The 18,050-nt window shown below is 41.5% G+C and overlaps 1 protein-coding gene across 1 annotated transcript in view; it reads right to left on the reverse strand.

Moving 5' to 3' along the window:
• ERN1 (endoplasmic reticulum to nucleus signaling 1) overlaps positions 1-18,050 on the reverse strand; it is a 133,275-nt gene that overhangs the window by 114,681 nt on the left and 544 nt on the right. The window lies entirely within an intron of this gene.

An 18,050-nucleotide genomic window follows, 5' to 3' on the forward strand; every position in this document is an offset into this window, starting at 1 on the left:
GTAGTAATACCTCACTTGCCTAGACCACTGATGAGAACTACAAAGGAAGCCTAATCAAAGGACCACAGAGTTGGAAAGGACCCTCAAAACCACCTAATCCAGCCCATTCCTAAAAAAGAGCTCTCTCTATAGCACACCTGCTACACGACCAGCCTTTGCTTGAGGGCCTCCGCTTAGGAGGTGGAACCAATCCCTCCCAAGGCTCCTCATTCTACTTTTAGATAACTATTTTTTAGGAGGTTTTTCTTTTTATCTCCAGCCTAAATCTGCCTATATCAATGATGACGTTTAATCATTTCAGTCACGTCTGACCCATTTGAGATTTCCTTGGCAAAGATGCTGGGGTACTTTGACATTTCCTTCTCCAGCTTATTTTACAGAAGAGAAAACTGATGCAAACAGGGTTACGTGACTTGCCCAGGGTCACACAACTATTAAGTGTCAGAGGCCAAATGTGAACTCAGGAAGATGAGTCTTCCTGACTCCAGGCCTGACACTCTATCCACTGTGACATCTAACTGCCCAATTTGCTTTTGTCAAATTTGCGTCTTAATTCTGCCCCTTTGATCCCTGGACACCGCCATCTGATTTGCTGGTATACCTTAAGGTCCCCTGGGCCCTGCAGCAGGACTCACAAAGGGTTAATCTCCCCCAGTTAGAGTATGAGGCCCTGGAGTGAGTGCCAGAACTGTCTGGTTTGGTTCGGTTTTTTTCTATTTGCACCCCAGGTACTTAACACAGTAAGTAAATGACTTTGCTTTTATTCTTTCATTGGATGAGTGTAACACATAGACAGTCTGTCTGTTACCCCTCTAAAATGACTGGTTCACTTCTTATTATGGTCACACATCTTTTTAAAAAAAAAAAATAAATTGTAGTTGCACCTTTTGCCTTCACATCACCCACACTTCTTCCTGTCTTTCCAAATAAAAATGGGGGAAAGAGAAGAAACAGGTCATCAAGCCCCTAAAACATTAAGAAAATCCTGACATTGCCCTGCAGTAGCCCACCTCTGTATTCTTCCATCATAAGTTCATAGCATTTGATTTCAGTTACTTTGTTGTTGGAGCATTGTGGACAGAGCACTGGAATCAGAAAGACCTGAATTCAAATCCTGCCTCAAACACTTGAATCATTTCTGAGGTCCCAGCCATTGTGGTTGTACAGCTGTATTGGTTATGTCTGACTTTCCGTGACCCCATTTGGGGTTTTCTTGGCAAAGATACTAGAGTGGTTGGCCATTTCCTTCTCCAGCTCATTTGACAGATGGGGAAACTGAGGCAAATAGGATGAAGTGACTTGCCCAGGACCATACAGCTAATAAGTGTCTGAGGACAGATTTGAACTCAGGAAGATGAGTCTTCCTGGCTCCAGGTTCAGCACTCTATGCACTGCACCACTCAGCTGCCCCCATAGAGTGAGACTCTAAGCAAGTTATTTAACTTTTCTCAGCCTCAGTTTCCTTATCTATAAAACGGGGACGATCATAGCACCTAGCCCACAGGGTTATTTTGAGGCTCAAACGAGATAATATATGTACACACACACACACACACACACACACACACACACACACACACACACAGCATTTAAGTCCAAGAATATGGATACTGCTTTCCAGAGTGCTCTAATTCACAGTTCTGTCCCTCACTCTCCACCATGATATCTTTTAAGCCATATTTTTTTCATGAAATTCATTGTTCACAACATGATGTAACCTATTTACACCCACTCCTCTTTACCCTTTGCGTAACCCGAAATGTTGGTTACTCGGAGAGCTTGGTATTCCATGATTCATGGCCCTATAGCTTCCTCAGAAAAAAATAATAATATTAAAAAGCTGGTTTTCATTTCAGGGAAAAGTGTGGGATGACTAAAGTGCTACACAATTTTCCAAATGCAATCTGTTCTTCTCTCTTCTTTCCATCAAATCTATTCAAACTATCAGAGGGTTACTTTCTAAAATGAGACAAAATAAGAAAAGTTAACTAAAGGTGCAAACGATAAAAAATTTCAAAGGAAATAATTTTTAAAAAGTGAGAAGAAAGGGAACCTAACAGTACCAGATCTCAAACTATACTATAAAGTAGAAATTATGAATACTATTTTGTTTGGCTTAAAAAAATAGAAAAAGTTGATCAAAGGAACAGATGCTGAGTAAGCAGCCAAGGCCTAGAAACAACTGAACACGATAACATCACATTTGATAAATTCAAGAACACCAACTACTGGATTAAAGAGACATTATCCAACAAAAACTGCTGGGAAAACTTGAAAGCAGAGGAGTGAGAAATTTAGCTCTAGACCAAGATCTCACACCAATTACTACAATAAGCTCTAAATGGAGATGTGACCCAAGTAGAAAAGACCATTTCATAGCCAAAGTAGAGGAGAAAGGAAGGGGAAGGGAAGGTTTCACAACCATGGATAGGGAGAGGGTTATTAACCAAATGAGGAACAGAGATGATCACAGTAGATAAAAAGGACAATTTTGATTAACTAAAATTGGTCAGCTGGGTGGCACAGTGGATAGAATGCCAGGCCTGGAGTCAGGAAGACCACTCTTTGGGAGTTCAAATCTGGCCTCAGACATTTACTAGCTGTGTGACCCTAGGCAAGTCATTTCACCCTGTTTGCCTCCATTTCCTCATTTGTAAAATGAGCTGGAGAGGAAAACAGCAAACTACTCTAAGCCCAAATGGGGTCATGAAGAATAGGACATGACTGAAATGACTGAACGACACTAAGAAAACTGAAAAGCATTTGCACCAACAAAGTTGATTCCATTAAAAATTAGAAGGAAAATAGTTAACTAAGAAAAAAATCTTTCCTTTCACTGATAAAAATTTGATGCTATAGATATTTAGGGAATTGATATAAATATATAAGAACAAAAGTCATTCCCCGACAGATAAATGGTTAAGGGATCTGAAGCCAGTTCTCTAAAAAAAAAAAAAAATGAAAACTATCAATGGCCACATGAAAAAAAGGCTCCAAACAAAAAATAATAAGGGAAATGCAAATTAAAATAACTCTGAGATCCTACCTAACACCTACTGGACTGACAAAGATTTTTTTTTTAAAAAAAGGAAAATGACAATTATTGCAAGGGCTAGAGTAGGACCAGCATATGGATGCACTGTTGGTGGAGCTGGAAGTGGCCCAACCATTAGGGAAAACAATTTGGAACTCTACAAAAAAAAAAGTCATTAAATTTATATACCATTTAACCCAGCAATATCACTACTAGGCATACATCCCCCACAGATATCAAAGACAGAAGAGAAAGGACTATATGTACAAAAATGTTCATAGCGTCACATTTTGTTGAAGCAGAGATCTGGAAACAGATTGGGTACCCATAAATTTGGTAACGGCTGAACAAATGGTATGTGAATATAATGGATATCACTGTGCTGTAAGAAATAACAAGGAATAACACTGGGCAGCTAGGTGGGTACAAGGGATAAAGTGCCAGGCCTAGAGTCAGGAAGACTCCTCTTCCTGAGTTCAAATCCAGACTCAGTCACTTACTAGCTGTGTGACCCTGGGCAAGTCACTTAACTCTATTTGCCTCAGTTTCCTCATCTGCAAAATGAACTGGAGAAGGAAATGGCAAACCACTCCAATATCTTTGCCAAGAAAATCCCAAATGGGTCACAAAGAGTCAGACACGACTAAAACATGGCTAAACAACAACATTCCATGATGCTGAAGCGTTATTAGACTCATTCCTTTTAAAAATAATATTTTCTCTTTTCTCTTCTAAATTCTGGATTTAACAAATGCCAAATAAAGCGAACATTTCTATATACATTATGGATCAGAAGAAGAGAAGTATACATGAAATTACAAATCTCTCTTATGTAGAGCAAACTAGCCTCATTCCTAATGTAAACGTCCATGCCTAGGTATCCCAGGGAGAAAGCTGCTGTCTCCACTTTGGGGCTTAGTTTGCCCAACCAGACAAGCAGTGGCAATACAAAATGATGTGACTGATTTTAAAACACAAATCCACAGACCAGAAGCTTCATGGCAGAATGACCTTCATCCTCTTCACAGGACTCACCTTTAGGAGAATATCAAGTTTTTCACCAATCACCCTGCTAAAAACGTGGTTAGGTCTCCTCTTTTGAAAAAGCCTCTAAAGTGGTTAAATTAAAACAAAAACGAGGCGGTTTGTGTGCTGGAAAGAAAAGGAAAAGAAAACATGAGGGAAAGGAAAGAAAGCCCAGGCTCTTATCTTGGAGCCAAATTAGGAAAGTAAGTTTGCATTCTGAAAGGGTTGTTGGAAAATCCCACAGAATTTAATGTCAAGAACATGAAAGTTCTGCTCAAGAGCATGGGCCTTTGGTGAATGAGAAATATTCTATTCTTTACTACTCTTTCTGCCACAAATCCCTCCCCACTCCCCTCTTCCCCTACTGAGATGCCAAAGTGGTTTTCTTAAAAGTTCAGGTTATACTTGTCATGTTGCTCCCTGACTCTGTATACGTCAGTGGCTCCCTATCACCTCTAGGATCAAACAGAGTTCTCTGTCTGGCATTCAAAGACCTTTATAACCTGCCACCACTCCACTGCTCTATCCCCATCCCCTTTCTCCCACACCTGGAATGCTCACTCTGCTCTTCTCCACCTCCTAGCTCCCAAGGCTTCCTTCAGGTTCCAGCTCACATCTCACCTTCTACAATGAGCCTTTCCCGATCCCCCTAAATTCAAGTACTTTCCCTCTATTAATGAGCTCCAATTCATCCTACATACAACATGTATATATTGTACATTTTATACATAATTATTTTCATGTTTTCTTCCCCATGAAATTGTGAGCTCCTTGAGGGCAGGGACTAGACTATCTTTGTATCCCCGGAGCTTAACAGAGTGGCTAGCACATAGAAGGCACTTAATAGATGTTGTTTGATTGACTGACTCGACTTTCTACAAAGTGGCGTTTTGCCCAGAATGTTAATCATAATTTGTTGATGAGGCAACAGCACCGGAGGAAGATAGGAAAAAATGAGGGGGAAAATGAATTTCTGGGAAAGACGATCTGCTGCCAGCAAATTAATCATTCATAGCCCATGATTCACTGGCTGTTTCCTAAGCAAGTACCATACTTTAATTATATTGCTAGGTTACAGGCCTAGAGAGTCATTTGTGCAGAATAAAAGCGGAGGCCATTTAATAAAAGTCAGGCGATAGAATCTCCCTGTAAACCCTCTCTCATATTATTTTTCTCAATTTAAAACCTTTGGTTATAACAAGCAGCACAGAGTATAAACATAAAAACATTTCAGATCCTAAAACCAAGAATGCCCACGGGTTCCACCCCCCGCCCCAGGCAAATACACAATATTGAAAACATTATTCTCCACCCTGGTAAATTGACTTGAAAATATTCCGAACCACACAGGAGCCCAGATCTAGAGCTGAAGAGAATTGAGAGGCCACAGAGTCAACCCTCTATGATGAAGAAACCAAAACAGTCAGTCAATAAAGAATTATTCAGGTGCCAGGCAGTGTGCTAAATACTGAGGGTGCAAAAAAAAAGGCAAAAGACAGTCCTTGCTCTCAAGGAGCTCCTAATATAATGGAGGGGAGGGGGATATAATGGAGGGGGAACCACGAAAAAAACTATGTACAAATAAGCTATATATAGGGTAAATTGGAGATAATAGAGGGAAAGTGCTAGAATTAAAGGGGATAGGAAAAGCTTATTGTGGAAGGTGGGATTTGAGCTGGGAAGCCAGGGGAGCCAGGAGGTGGGGATGAGGAGAGAGCATTCCAGGCACAGAGAGGGGAGGTAAGGGTAGGGGGGCGAGGGAAGCCAATGAAAATGCCCAGAGAACCAGAAGAAATGCCCAGTTAAGAGACGGAGTGTCTTATGAAAGGAATAGCAAGGAGGAGTGGCACTGCATCACAGAGAACATGGGGGTAAGAAGTCTGGAAAGGTGAGAGGCTAGGGGGAAGAGGAGGGAGAGGTTACGAATGGCTTTTAACACATAGGATTTTATATTTAATCCTGGAGGCAACTGGGAACCATTGGAGAGGATCGAGTTGGGGGTGGGGGTGGGGGGGCAGTGACAGGGGATGATATGGTTAGACCTGCACTTTAGGAACATTGTGGCAGCTGCAGTGAAATAGGGAGAGATTTGTGGTCAGGGAGACCAATCAGAAAGTTACTGCTGTAGTCCAGAAATTAAGTGCCTTGCCTGGAGTCACACAGATAGTAGGCATTTGAGTTACATTCCCTGGCCCACATGAGTACTGCTATTTAAGGATGCGCTTTCCACACTACTTCCACTTCTTTAAGGACAAACAATTTAAATTTTCAGAAATAGCTTTTGAGGTACCAATTCCTGTTCTTTGTATGTCTGGGAGAACATCTGCTGCCTCAGTGGCTTGAGTAGACAGACCTAGTAGAGGGTCAATGTTGATAAACACATAAGCAACCCACGGTCTAAGACCAAGTTTCTGCAGCCACAGTAAATGTCATGCCCACAAGCCTTGACGTTATCACATTAATGACGCACTCTAGGTCCTGACTTCAGTAAATGCCATGAAGTCTCACATTGGGATAACAGATGCAGATGATTAGAATCAGAATAAATCAAAAGCAAGGCTAAGAGATGCAGTCCTTCTGTCCTCTGAAATACATCTGGTAGACAATTAATGTGATACTAAATCAGTTTACCACCCGTGGGCTGGGGTGTAGAAAAACATCCGAAGAAAAAAAGTCTCTGTTCTCTAAAACTAATGGACCACATGGGGCAACTTCAACATTATAACCCTTGAAAGGCTAGTTCCCTAGCACCCTCCAGCCTTTCTCATCTAAGCCCTATCCATCTTTCAAAGCCTAGTTCAAATGCTCTCTCCTCCATGAAGACCTCTCTAATGTCCAGGAGCAGGAAGCATCTATCAATCATAGAATTTGAGAGCTGAAAGGGACTCTTAGAGACCGCTGGAAACTTAGAACATTTCCACATTCTACCGTATATTACAATGATGCTTTTACATGTCATACCTCCCCAACTACTCGAGTGTAAAATACATAAGGGTAGGGTAGGACCTGCCTTGGTTTTTGTATCCATCACAGAACCTAGCATAGTTCCTCACACATAACAGCTTCAGCTGAACATTAAATAAAAAGCCAAGTCCTTCCTCCCAAAAGGGGCCAAGAAACAGAGGGAGCAGAAAAAAAACTACACGCACACATACATGTGTGCGTGTGTGTGTGTATATGTGTATATAGATATATAGATATAGATATAGATATATATGAATGACTTGGACTGACAGACAACTGTCCAGACTGTTTTTAGCATTCTCAGTCAACAAATATTTACTAAACACCTACTATGTGCCAGGTACTGTGCTAAGCACTGTAGAAACAAAGAAAAGTAAAACCTTAGTTCCTGCATCAAGGAGCACACCTTCTAGAGGGGGAGACAACATGCAATCAATTATGTACATATAAGATGTATTCAGAATAGATAGAAAGTAATCTCAGAGGGAAGGTATTAGCAATGTGAACCAAACAGTGGCCCATGAAGACCTAAGATGATAAGCAGGACTATCAGTTCTTAAGGAACCACAATGCGGCTCACCAGATGAAAATGCTGAAACAGAGACACACGATTACCTCCATTTGACAGTTATCTCTAAGGAAGGAACCCAACTTCTTTCCTTTCCTTTACTTCCTTCCTTCCATCCATCTTTCCTTTCTTCCCTCCCTCCCCCTATCTCACCCAGGCTAATCCCAACCTGGGCCAGTTTGCCTCCCTTAGGAAATACCATGGCCCTCTGCTCCCACGGGCTGGACTTAGCATGGTCACCTGATTGACTTTGGCTCTAATTCAGATCAAAACTCCCAAACTCAAGATATCCATCAACCTCAGCCTCCCCCAATATCAGGGATTACAGGCATGACCAGCTGGGAACCTCTTTTCTAAAATTCCATGACTCTCAAAAAAGCATGCAAAACCTCTGACCCAGGGATACCACTACCAGGCTACCCAAGAGAGATCAGAAAAAGAGGAAAAGGACCCACATACACAAAAATAGGTATAACCACTCCTTTGGCAGTGTCAAAAACCTGGAAACTAAAGGGACACCCACCTACTGAGGAATGGCCAAACAAATTAGAGTATACTAATGTGATGGAATATGATTTGCCATAAGAAACAATGAAATGGATAGTTTCAGAGAAAACTGCGAAGACTTCTATGAAATGATGAAGAGTGACAAGGGCAAAACCAAGAGAATAATTTATACAATAACAACAACATTAAAAAGAAAAACAACTTGAAGGACTTAAGAACTCAATCAATGCAATAATACATCACTATTCCAGAGGACGGAAGATGAAGCACCTTACCCACCCCCTGATGGAGAGATGATGGAGACAAAATATAGGACACACACATTTTTGGATATGGCCAAGGAAGGAATTTGCTTTGCCTAATTATGCATATTTGTTACAAGAGTTTTCTTTTTCATTTTAGTTGTTATTCATGGGGGGGGCAGAAAGTGGGAGAGAGAGAAAATAAATGTTTATTGAATGAAAAAAAAATTATAAAAAATGTTTTTCTAAAAAGATTCTCTGACTCTGTAAGAAGCCCTATTTCCAATGTTCTGGCTTACTTCTTTATTTCAATTAGTCTGTGATCCATTTAATTATTTCACTCAATTCAATGAATCAGATGAGCTAAGTAGGTAAAGGACTGTGCAAACCTTGAAACAGGATATCAATGTCAGCTATTATTAATTATTTTTTATTATCCATTAATTTATTATTTATTTGTAATGTATAATATTTATAATTTTATTAATTATTAATCAATGATTTAGGTATTCCCTATCCATGCCTTATTCGATGGATCCTCCACAGGAAATACACCCAACATCCTGGAGGCCTTCCCCTGTGTCAGGGTCTTTTTTGGTATTAAGAAAACCCCTCTGACAGTCTGATGAAACCTAAGGACTCCTTCTCTCTGATTGTTTCTTCTCCCTATCTCTCATAGGCTAATCCCAATAACAACAACAAAGTTGTCCCCTTCTCAGAAGAATGTTTTTAAATACATTAACTCCCACCCACCCACCCAAATATCTAGGATTACAAAGGAAACCAATTGTATTGCAATACAGTTCCTGGGCTGGACCCCAGGTTAAGAAGCCTAGCTCTAGGATGGTCTTTTGCCATTGCCTCCAATCTATCCAACCAGGGGTAATTTACTAACATTCATAGGGAAAATGTCTCAATATACTTAACCACAAGATACTCATAGTTGTCCCTGAAGTTTGAAATTACTTAAAACCTAATTTCACAGAGCAATTTTTTTTCTTAACTCACTCGTGTCCTTTTTTGGGGGGGATCCAGAACAGTGATCTCATTGGTATAGTAAGATCCCTATAAGGAAAATCACTCTATCAATGCAGATCATCCACTATTCTGCAGATCTTGACCTTAGAGAGTTGCCTGAGGCCCAGAGAGGTTAAGAGACTTGCCCAGAGTCACAGAGCCAGTGCCTGTCTGAGTCAGAACCAGAACCCAGAAAATTCAGGCTGCTCATCTGTTGTCCCTCAGTCAAACATGACCAGCTCATCTTTTCTAATTGTACATTTCCTCAATGATATCCCTTATCTTACTTCCTGAGCATCACTGGAAATATGTGACAAGAGTCTTTCCAGCCACCATGGATCTCTCCACTGTCCTTTGGGTCACCTATCCATTTATTTCTCAAGGACTATAGTATCCTAAGATTTGCAACCTTTCAGTATCATGAAAAGATGGGTCTTCATGGCAGAGAGTAGCATGGGGTCATTAAACACAATACAATTTCTCCAAATATATATTCTCCTTCCTCGTCTATTCTGGATGCCCCAGGAATGACTGTCCCAGATATGTATTGTTCAGTTGTATTTGACTCTTCATGACCTCATTTGGAGTTTTCTTGACAAAGATGCTGGAATAGTTTGCCATTTCTTTCTCCAGCTCATTTTACAGATAGGTAAACTGACGAAATAGGGTTAAGTGACTTGTCCAGGATCACACAGCTAGTAACTGACTGAGACTGAATTTGAATTCAGGAAGAAGAATCTTCCTGACTTCAGGCCCTGTATCCTATCCACTGTGCCACCTAGTTTCCCATCCTGATGTACTAACTTAGAGGACTGGTCAATTAACTCCACGTCATAATCAGGGCAATGGACACTATAAATCCATTTAGTTTTCTATGGATTGCTAAACTAATTTCTCGAATAGTCCTGCATCCCTTTGAGAGGGCCCTATCACACTCTGAATTTTGATGCAGTCACCCCATCATCAATTTCAAACAAGACCATCTGGAGGGCCCCTCCTTCTATAGTAGGAGTTCTTAACCTGGGGGCTATGAATTTATCTATTTTTCTTTAATATACATTTTGCTAACTGTTATTTCTATGTAGTTGGTTTCCTTTGCAATCATACATATTTTACTTTACGCATTTAAAAACAATTTTCTAAGATGGGGTCCCTAGGCTTCTCTAGATTGCCACAGAGGTCCTGTACACACACACAAAAATTCCTGTAAGGAATTCTTCTAACATTTGGACATAGCACAAGGACACATCTCTTTGTCTTAGGCAGGGTTGAGGAATTCATGTACCACACACGTCAATGCCCCCATATGGGCAGGGCCCTGGCAGACGCACCACCTTTTGAATTGTAGGGATCACTTAGGGCTTAAGCATTCAGCTCTGGCTGAATTTATCAAGGAATCTTATATGATCTTAATATATACAATAGAGATTTTTTTTTTAGAGGAGAGCCTATGGCCACCTTACCAAGTTTACATTTTTTTCTTTTGTGTAATAAACACCAACCACGACAGACTCTTTATTTTCTCTTCATTGTTCAGTCAACTGGGAAACCAAAAAAAGAAATACACCTTTAAGGTAAAAAAAAAAATTCTTGCAAAGATGATCTCTCTAATAATGATTCTCCAATATGGTTGGGTGACTTTCTGAACCATAACGTTCAAGAAGAAACGCACACCTGTTACGACTGGGCCACAAGTTTCAACTTCAGGAATATGTCATTTTTTTGCATATTTATTCCTCCAATCAACCAATAAGCATTTGTTAAGCTCCTACTGTGTATCAAGCAGCAGGATGGAGTCAAAACAAATACAAAGCTTAAAGTATTTATAGTCCCCTTAAAGAAAGCTTATTTTCTACCCTATTTTTTCCCTTTGTATATACACTATTCTGCAGCTCTTGGCCTTAGAGAGTTGCCTGAGGCCTAGAGAGGTTAAGAGATTTGCCCAGAGTCACAGAGCCAGTGTCTGTCTGAAATAGAACCAGAAGCCAGTTTTTCCTGACTATGGTTCAGCTCTCTATCTGCTATCAGAGGCTCTTTACACTGGGTCTGTGTTTAAAAAAAAACTTTGATAATTATATTTTAATATTCTTGGTTTCCTTTGTAACCCTATGTATTTTATGTACTTAAAAACATTATTCTGAGAAAGGGTCCATAGGCTTTCACCATAACGCCAGAGGAATTCATGACATCGGAAAGGTTAAGAACCCTTACCCTATACCCCATCTCCTCTCATGTTCTGTTTCTAAGAACAATTGCTCAAATAACTGTCCATCGTTTTAAAAACTAGTTAATTTTCCTTTTTACTCTTTTCTAGAGTCAAAATTGTTTTTTACAAATATATAATGATAAACCTTTGTTTTATTGAAACACTAGCTCTTTTTTCCTTTTTTTCTCTTTTCTAGGGCCAAAACTATTTATTATAATTATAAAATTAGCTCTGTTTTACTGAAACACTAGTTTTTCTTCAAAATTCACAGCCAAATTTATCATTACTGTCCTGTCCCCAAAATCTTATTTCCCCAGAAGCATAAGCTATATTTTGTTTGCTTACAGAAATTGCTTCAAAGTTCATGCTAAGGAATTCACGGACCACACATGTCAATGCCCCGCTATGATGAGGCACCTAGCAGACACCCTGCCTTCTGAACTTTAGAGATCACTTAACAGAACCCAGACATTTGTGCGAAAGGCTATAATCTTCCATAGGATATCCACAACTTTAACAATATTATTGAAGATAATTAAAAATCCAAGTTCTTCCAACCAGAAGGTAAAGAGTTACTACAATTACCCAGCAATGCGTGGCTTAGAACCTATACTTAGAATGGCTCCATAACTCAGGGGTTAGAGCAATAAACCAGGAATGAATAAGTACCTACTGACAGCCTTGTCCATATCATTTGTGATAGCTAGGGGAACACAGTAACAGACCTACAGGAAGGAAGAACTGTATTCAAATCCAGCTTCAGTCAATTCCTAGATGTAGGACCCCCAGCAGGTCACAACTTCTGTTTGCTTCAATTTCTTCTGTAACATGGAAATAATAATCATACCTACCTAATACGATTATTATGAGGATTAAATGAGATAATGTTTGGAAAGCATATCTTAAAGTGCTACCAGTTATATTGCTGCCCCACACCCAGAGCCCAGTGACTGAAAGGTCAGATGCAAACAGGAAAAGGAGAAAACAGACCAATAAGAAACTTAAATTTCTAAAGTGGTGTCCACAGTGCCCCCTTGAAGTCTTACAAGAATCATCAACCCTTACACTGAACTATTTGAAGTCTTAACTTCTAATAGGTGCCCAAACCCCAAAATACCAAGAGACCTTCAGCAAAAGAATACAGAATTAGGCCTACTCTGACACCACCTTCAATACTGCTGGAACCTGGAAACGATTTGCTAGTAAAAATGCTTACCTACCTACTGTTTGTGCTGACTCACCAAAGTTTTGGAGGGTTTGGGGGTTTTTTAGTTTGTTTGTTTTGGTTTTGCTTTTTAAAAAAATGATGGTGACAATTTGGAACATTTTCACACATGAGAATGGATGAGCTGAGAGAACTGCTAATCCTCCCATACCCACTAAGGACAAAGTTGTCATCTTCTCCAGGGACAGGGGTCTGGAAAGTGAGGCTGTTTGTTCAGGAGGCCCAAAGAATTCTAGAAGAAATGGAGGTACCGGCTAACACAGTGGAAAGTTTGCCTGCTTCTAGCCTTAGACAAGGCAGTCTTTCAAGGGGTCCTCATTGCATAGCGCTTTGTACATGGTACAAATGCAGGTGCTTAGTGCATCTAGGTGGCCCAGTGGATAGAGTACCAGCCCTGAACTCAGGAGGACCTGAGTTCAAATCCAGCCTTTGACATTTAATTACCTATGTGACCCTGGGCAAGTCACTTAACTCCCATTGCCTTTAAAAAAAAAAAGGCAGATGCTTGTGACAATTATCTATTAGGGTCCAGGTCATTCCCCTTCCTTTCTGAAGTCTAATATCTATTTCACAGGCTTCCTCTCATCTTCAGCTCTTGACTTTACAGTCAAGGAACTAGGAACTTCACCATACATACCCTTCCAGTTCAAGTTCCTTAAAATTCCATGACACCCCCTCACCCACACCCAGGGAGGGTCAGTTAGTCAATTAACAAGCATTTACTAAATAATTACTATATATCAGGCACTTCTAAACACTGAGGATACAGTGAAAGGCAAAACCACAGAATCTGCCCTCTAGGAGCTCACATTATCCTTGAACTCACTATTCCAACCATGTTCCACTTCCATGATCAAGAATGCGGAAATTCCTTTATTTGACCCTTTGTTGCTGTTATTTCATGTCTGACTCTTTATGACCCCATTTGGGGTTTTCTTGGCAGAGATACTGGAGTGGTTTGCCATTTCCTTCTGTGGCTCATTTTACAGATGAGGAAACTGAGAAAAATGGGGTTAAGTGACTTGCCCAGGGTCACAGAGCTAGTAAGTGTATCTGAGGCCACATTTGAACTCAGGAAGATGAATCTTCCTGATTCCATGCCCAGTGCTCTACCCACTGAACCACATTGTCCTAGGTCTCACTTCTCCTAAACCTATTTTATTTTCCCTCCCTTTCTCCCTTCTCCTTAGTATTCTCACAAACCATCACTCCCTCTCCATCCTTGACACCTACAGTTAACCAGTTCCATGTTACACTATCCTGTACTCTAGAAACCTCCCCCCACATCTTGTCCTCACTACTCATGCCTTGCCAAACCCCAATCCTGGATTATTCTCACCACCTACTTCTCCCCCTCCTACTCATATGCTACTGAACAGTGAAGAAAATCATGCAGCTGGCTCACTGGGTACACTACAAATTGATGTCATCTAATCTCAGCTGCGTTCTCATTGACACAAAGCAGTCCTTGCACTGCTCCCTAAATTACTTCTCTACTGTAACAGAGGCTGTTCCAGACCAGACCTTCTCTTATCAAGTCTCCTACATTTCTTTCTCCACGCTCCCAGCAAAGGCCTCCACCCCATGCTTTACTAAGAAATTGGAGGTAAATCATTTTGAGTTCCTTCTCCCCAGTCGGACATCTCAAAACCCTTTGACAACATCAACATCCCTCATTCTCTCCTTTCCCCTTGTTACTGATGAAAAGGTGGCCCTTCTCCTTGCCAAGGCCAATCCCTCTTTAGGATCACAGATTTGAAGCTGAAAGAGAATTCTGAGGTTGACAGATTCTTTCTTTGTTTTGACAGATGAGGAATTAAGGCATAGGAGTTAGGTGACACAGAGGGACAGAGCCAAGGTTAGAACCCAGGTCCTCCAACTCCAAGTCAGTGCTCTTTTTCCCAATATACCTACCTTGTCCCACATCCCCTACTATCTCCTCCAGCAATCCGCCCATTCTCCTACTGACCGCTGCCCTTCTGTCTACGCTGACGCCTCCTCCATCCTTAAAAATCCTCACTTGACCTTAGTATACTCCAGATATCAACCTATATTTCTCTTCCCTTTATTGTCAAACCCCTAGAAGAAAAAAAAATCTATCTGTACTTCCTCTCCTCCTACTCTCTTCTCAACTCTCATTAATCAACTGAAAATATTCTCCCTAAAGTTACTAATGATCTCAAATGATAAATGCAACAGCTTTGTCTCAGTCCAGTACAAATCCATGTTTTCCTGACCTCTCTGAAGCATTTGGCAGTGAAGATCACCCTCTCCTCCTGGGTCTCCGGGGTATGCTCGCCTCTCTCCGTTGTCATGACAATGCTCTCTGATTCCCCTCCTACCAGCCCGATGGCTCCTTCGGTATTTTGCTAGATCATTTTCTCTACCCCACACCCAAAGCCCTATCTCTTTTTCCATGAACAATTATAATTTCTATGCAGATAACTCCCAGATCTCTATATACAATCAATCCAGCTCTCTCTCTCCCCGGAGCTCCAGTCCCAGCATCAATAGGTGGTTAGTGGACATTTGCAACTAACTGCATGTCCAGAGGCAACTTAAACTGAACGTGTACAATTTCACCCCAACCCACTCCAGCCAGGTGTCAAGTAAATAGAGCAGGGGGGCCTGGAGTCAGGAAAACCAGAGTTCAAATACAGCCTCAGACACTGTATCACCTTGGGCAAGTCACTTAACCTCTTATTGCCTCAGTTTCCTCGACTGTAAAATGGGGATAATGATAGCACCAACTTCCCAGGGTTGTAAGAATCAAAGGAAAGCTTCTAGCACGTAGTAGGTGCTATATAAATGCTTATTCCTTTCCTTCCTCTTCCCATTTCCTTTTTTTGTAGAGAGTAAAACTATTATTCCAGCCTACAGGTTTCTAACCTTGGAATAATCTATAAAAAAATTCCTCATTCTCCCTTACCCCACATAACCAATCATCTGACAAGTCTTGTGGATTCTCCCTCCAGAGTATTCTCACCCATCCCCCTTCCCTCCAGGCACAAAGCCACCATCCTTATTAAGACCTTTATCACTTTTCACCTGGAGCCTCTAGTCTCTTCCCTCTCTAATCCAACCAAACTGGCCTTCTTACAGTTCCTCACACATGACACAACACCTATCTCCTAGGTTTGTACAGGCTGCCCTCAAGCCTGGAATAAACTCTCTCCTTACCCGTGCCTATTAGTGTCAGGAAGATTCATTTTCCTGAGTTCAAATCCGGCCTCAGACAATTACTAGCTGTATGACCCTGGGCAAGTCACTTAACTCTGCTTGCCTCAGTTTCCTCATCTGTAAAATGAGCTGGAGAAGGAAACGGCAAATCACTCCACTATCTCAGCTGAGAAAACCCCAAAGAGGGGTCACAAGGGGTTGGATGTGACTGAAGAAAACAATTAAAGAGCAACAGTTAGAACCAATCCCCAGTTTCTTCAGAGCTTGGCTCAAGCTTGGCTCCTATGCTTTTCCTGTTATCTCCTTTTGTAAGATCTCTCAGATATACCCCCTTCTCTCTTCTGACACCGCCACCCCACTAATGTGGGCCCCCATCACCTCGAGTCTGCACCACTGCAATACCTTGCTAGTTGGTCTTCCTGCCTCAAGTCTCTCCCCACTAGAATGTATTCTCCATGTACCTGCCAAAGCGATCTTCCTAAAGTGTAAGTCTGACCACGTCATTCCTCCTACTTCCCTACTCAACCAACTCCAGTGGTTCCCTATCAGCCCCTGGATCAAATGTAAAATCCTCCATTGGGCATTCAAAGCCCTTTATTGCCTGGTCCCATCTACCTTTCCAGTCTTCCTGCACCTTCCTTAACCCCATATACTCTGTAAGCCAATGGCACTGACTTCCTAGCTGTTCCTCACACAAGATACTCTATCTCATGACTCTTTTACATGCTTGGAACTCTCTCCCTCATCATATCTGCCTCCTGGCTTCCCTGGCTTCCTTCGAGTCTCAGCTAAAGTCCCACTTTCTGCAAGAAGCCTTTCTCGTCTTCTTTAATCTTAATGCCTTCAACAGAGGTTGATTATTCCCCACATCCAAACTTGTTTGTACATAGCTGCTTGGATGTTATTTGCCCCATTAGACTGTGAGCTCTTTGACAGCAGGGACAGTCTTTTGCCTTTCTTTATATCCCCAGGGTCAGTCAGCAATAATGCACTGAGCATAGTAGGTGCTTTTTTTGTTATTCAGTCAAGTCCAACCCTTCGTCACTCCATTTTGGGTTTTCTTGGCAAAGATACTGGAGTGGTTTGCCATTTCCTTTACCAGTGGATCCATTTTGTCAGGCCATCAGAGGTTAAGTGACTTGCCCAGGGTTGCACAGCTAGGAACTGTCTGAGGCTAGATTTGAACTCAGTTCTTCCTGACTCCAGGCTCAATGCTCTATCCAATGAGCCATTGGTAGCCTCTAGTAGGTGCTAAATAAACACTTTTTTGACTTAATGATTCCAATTGGTAGTCTCACTCACGCTCTCTCTTTCACACACACACACACACACACACACACAAATTATCCTGTATGCTTATGTATGTACATACTTCCCTCATAGAATGTAAGTTCCTTGAGGTCAGAGGATGATTCATTTTTGTCTTTGTATACACAGTGTCTGGCACTTAGGATCAAGGATGTTGTGCTGAAATGGGCTTCAGAAGCCATCTGGTCCAACCTACTCTTCTTACAGATCTTGGAAAGCTGAGTGGCTTACCCAAACGTCCCATAGATAGTATATGTCAAAGGTAGGACTCCAAAGCCAGAACTCTTCCACTGCCCTAGAAAGCACTTAGTAGGTTTTTAATAACAGTTTGTTGACTGATAGCAGGCTCTGAAAAAGGACTGGTTGAATTGGACTCATTATCTCGGAGGTGGAGTCAATCTCCTGTTTAAACAAATCGACCAGTTCATTTGGTCTCCCACCACCACCAACCCCACCCCCAAAAAAATAAAGGGCAAAGTGACCCTTGGGCTGACTAGGTAAGCAGGATATGGGAACAACACCAGTATCCTTCAAGCTTCCTTCTAGGAGGAAGGCTCCTTCGGGAGCTCCCTTCCTACAAAACGGAGCAGGGCTTTTTCCAGACGATTTCCAAATTGCCAACGGCCCAGCAAAGTGGAGTTCCCGGCTCCACAACTTCCTCCTTCTCCCTCCTAGAAGGTTCAGCCAGACGGGCGTTTCCCAGGAGCAGAGAGACCCCGAAAGGGAGCGGGTGGCGAGGACCTGGGTTTGGACTCTGGCCTCCGTAGGGGAAA

The sequence above is a fragment of the Trichosurus vulpecula genome, chromosome 4, assembly GCF_011100635.1.
Source record: "Trichosurus vulpecula isolate mTriVul1 chromosome 4, mTriVul1.pri, whole genome shotgun sequence".
Lineage (NCBI taxonomy): Eukaryota > Metazoa > Chordata > Mammalia > Diprotodontia > Phalangeridae > Trichosurus > Trichosurus vulpecula.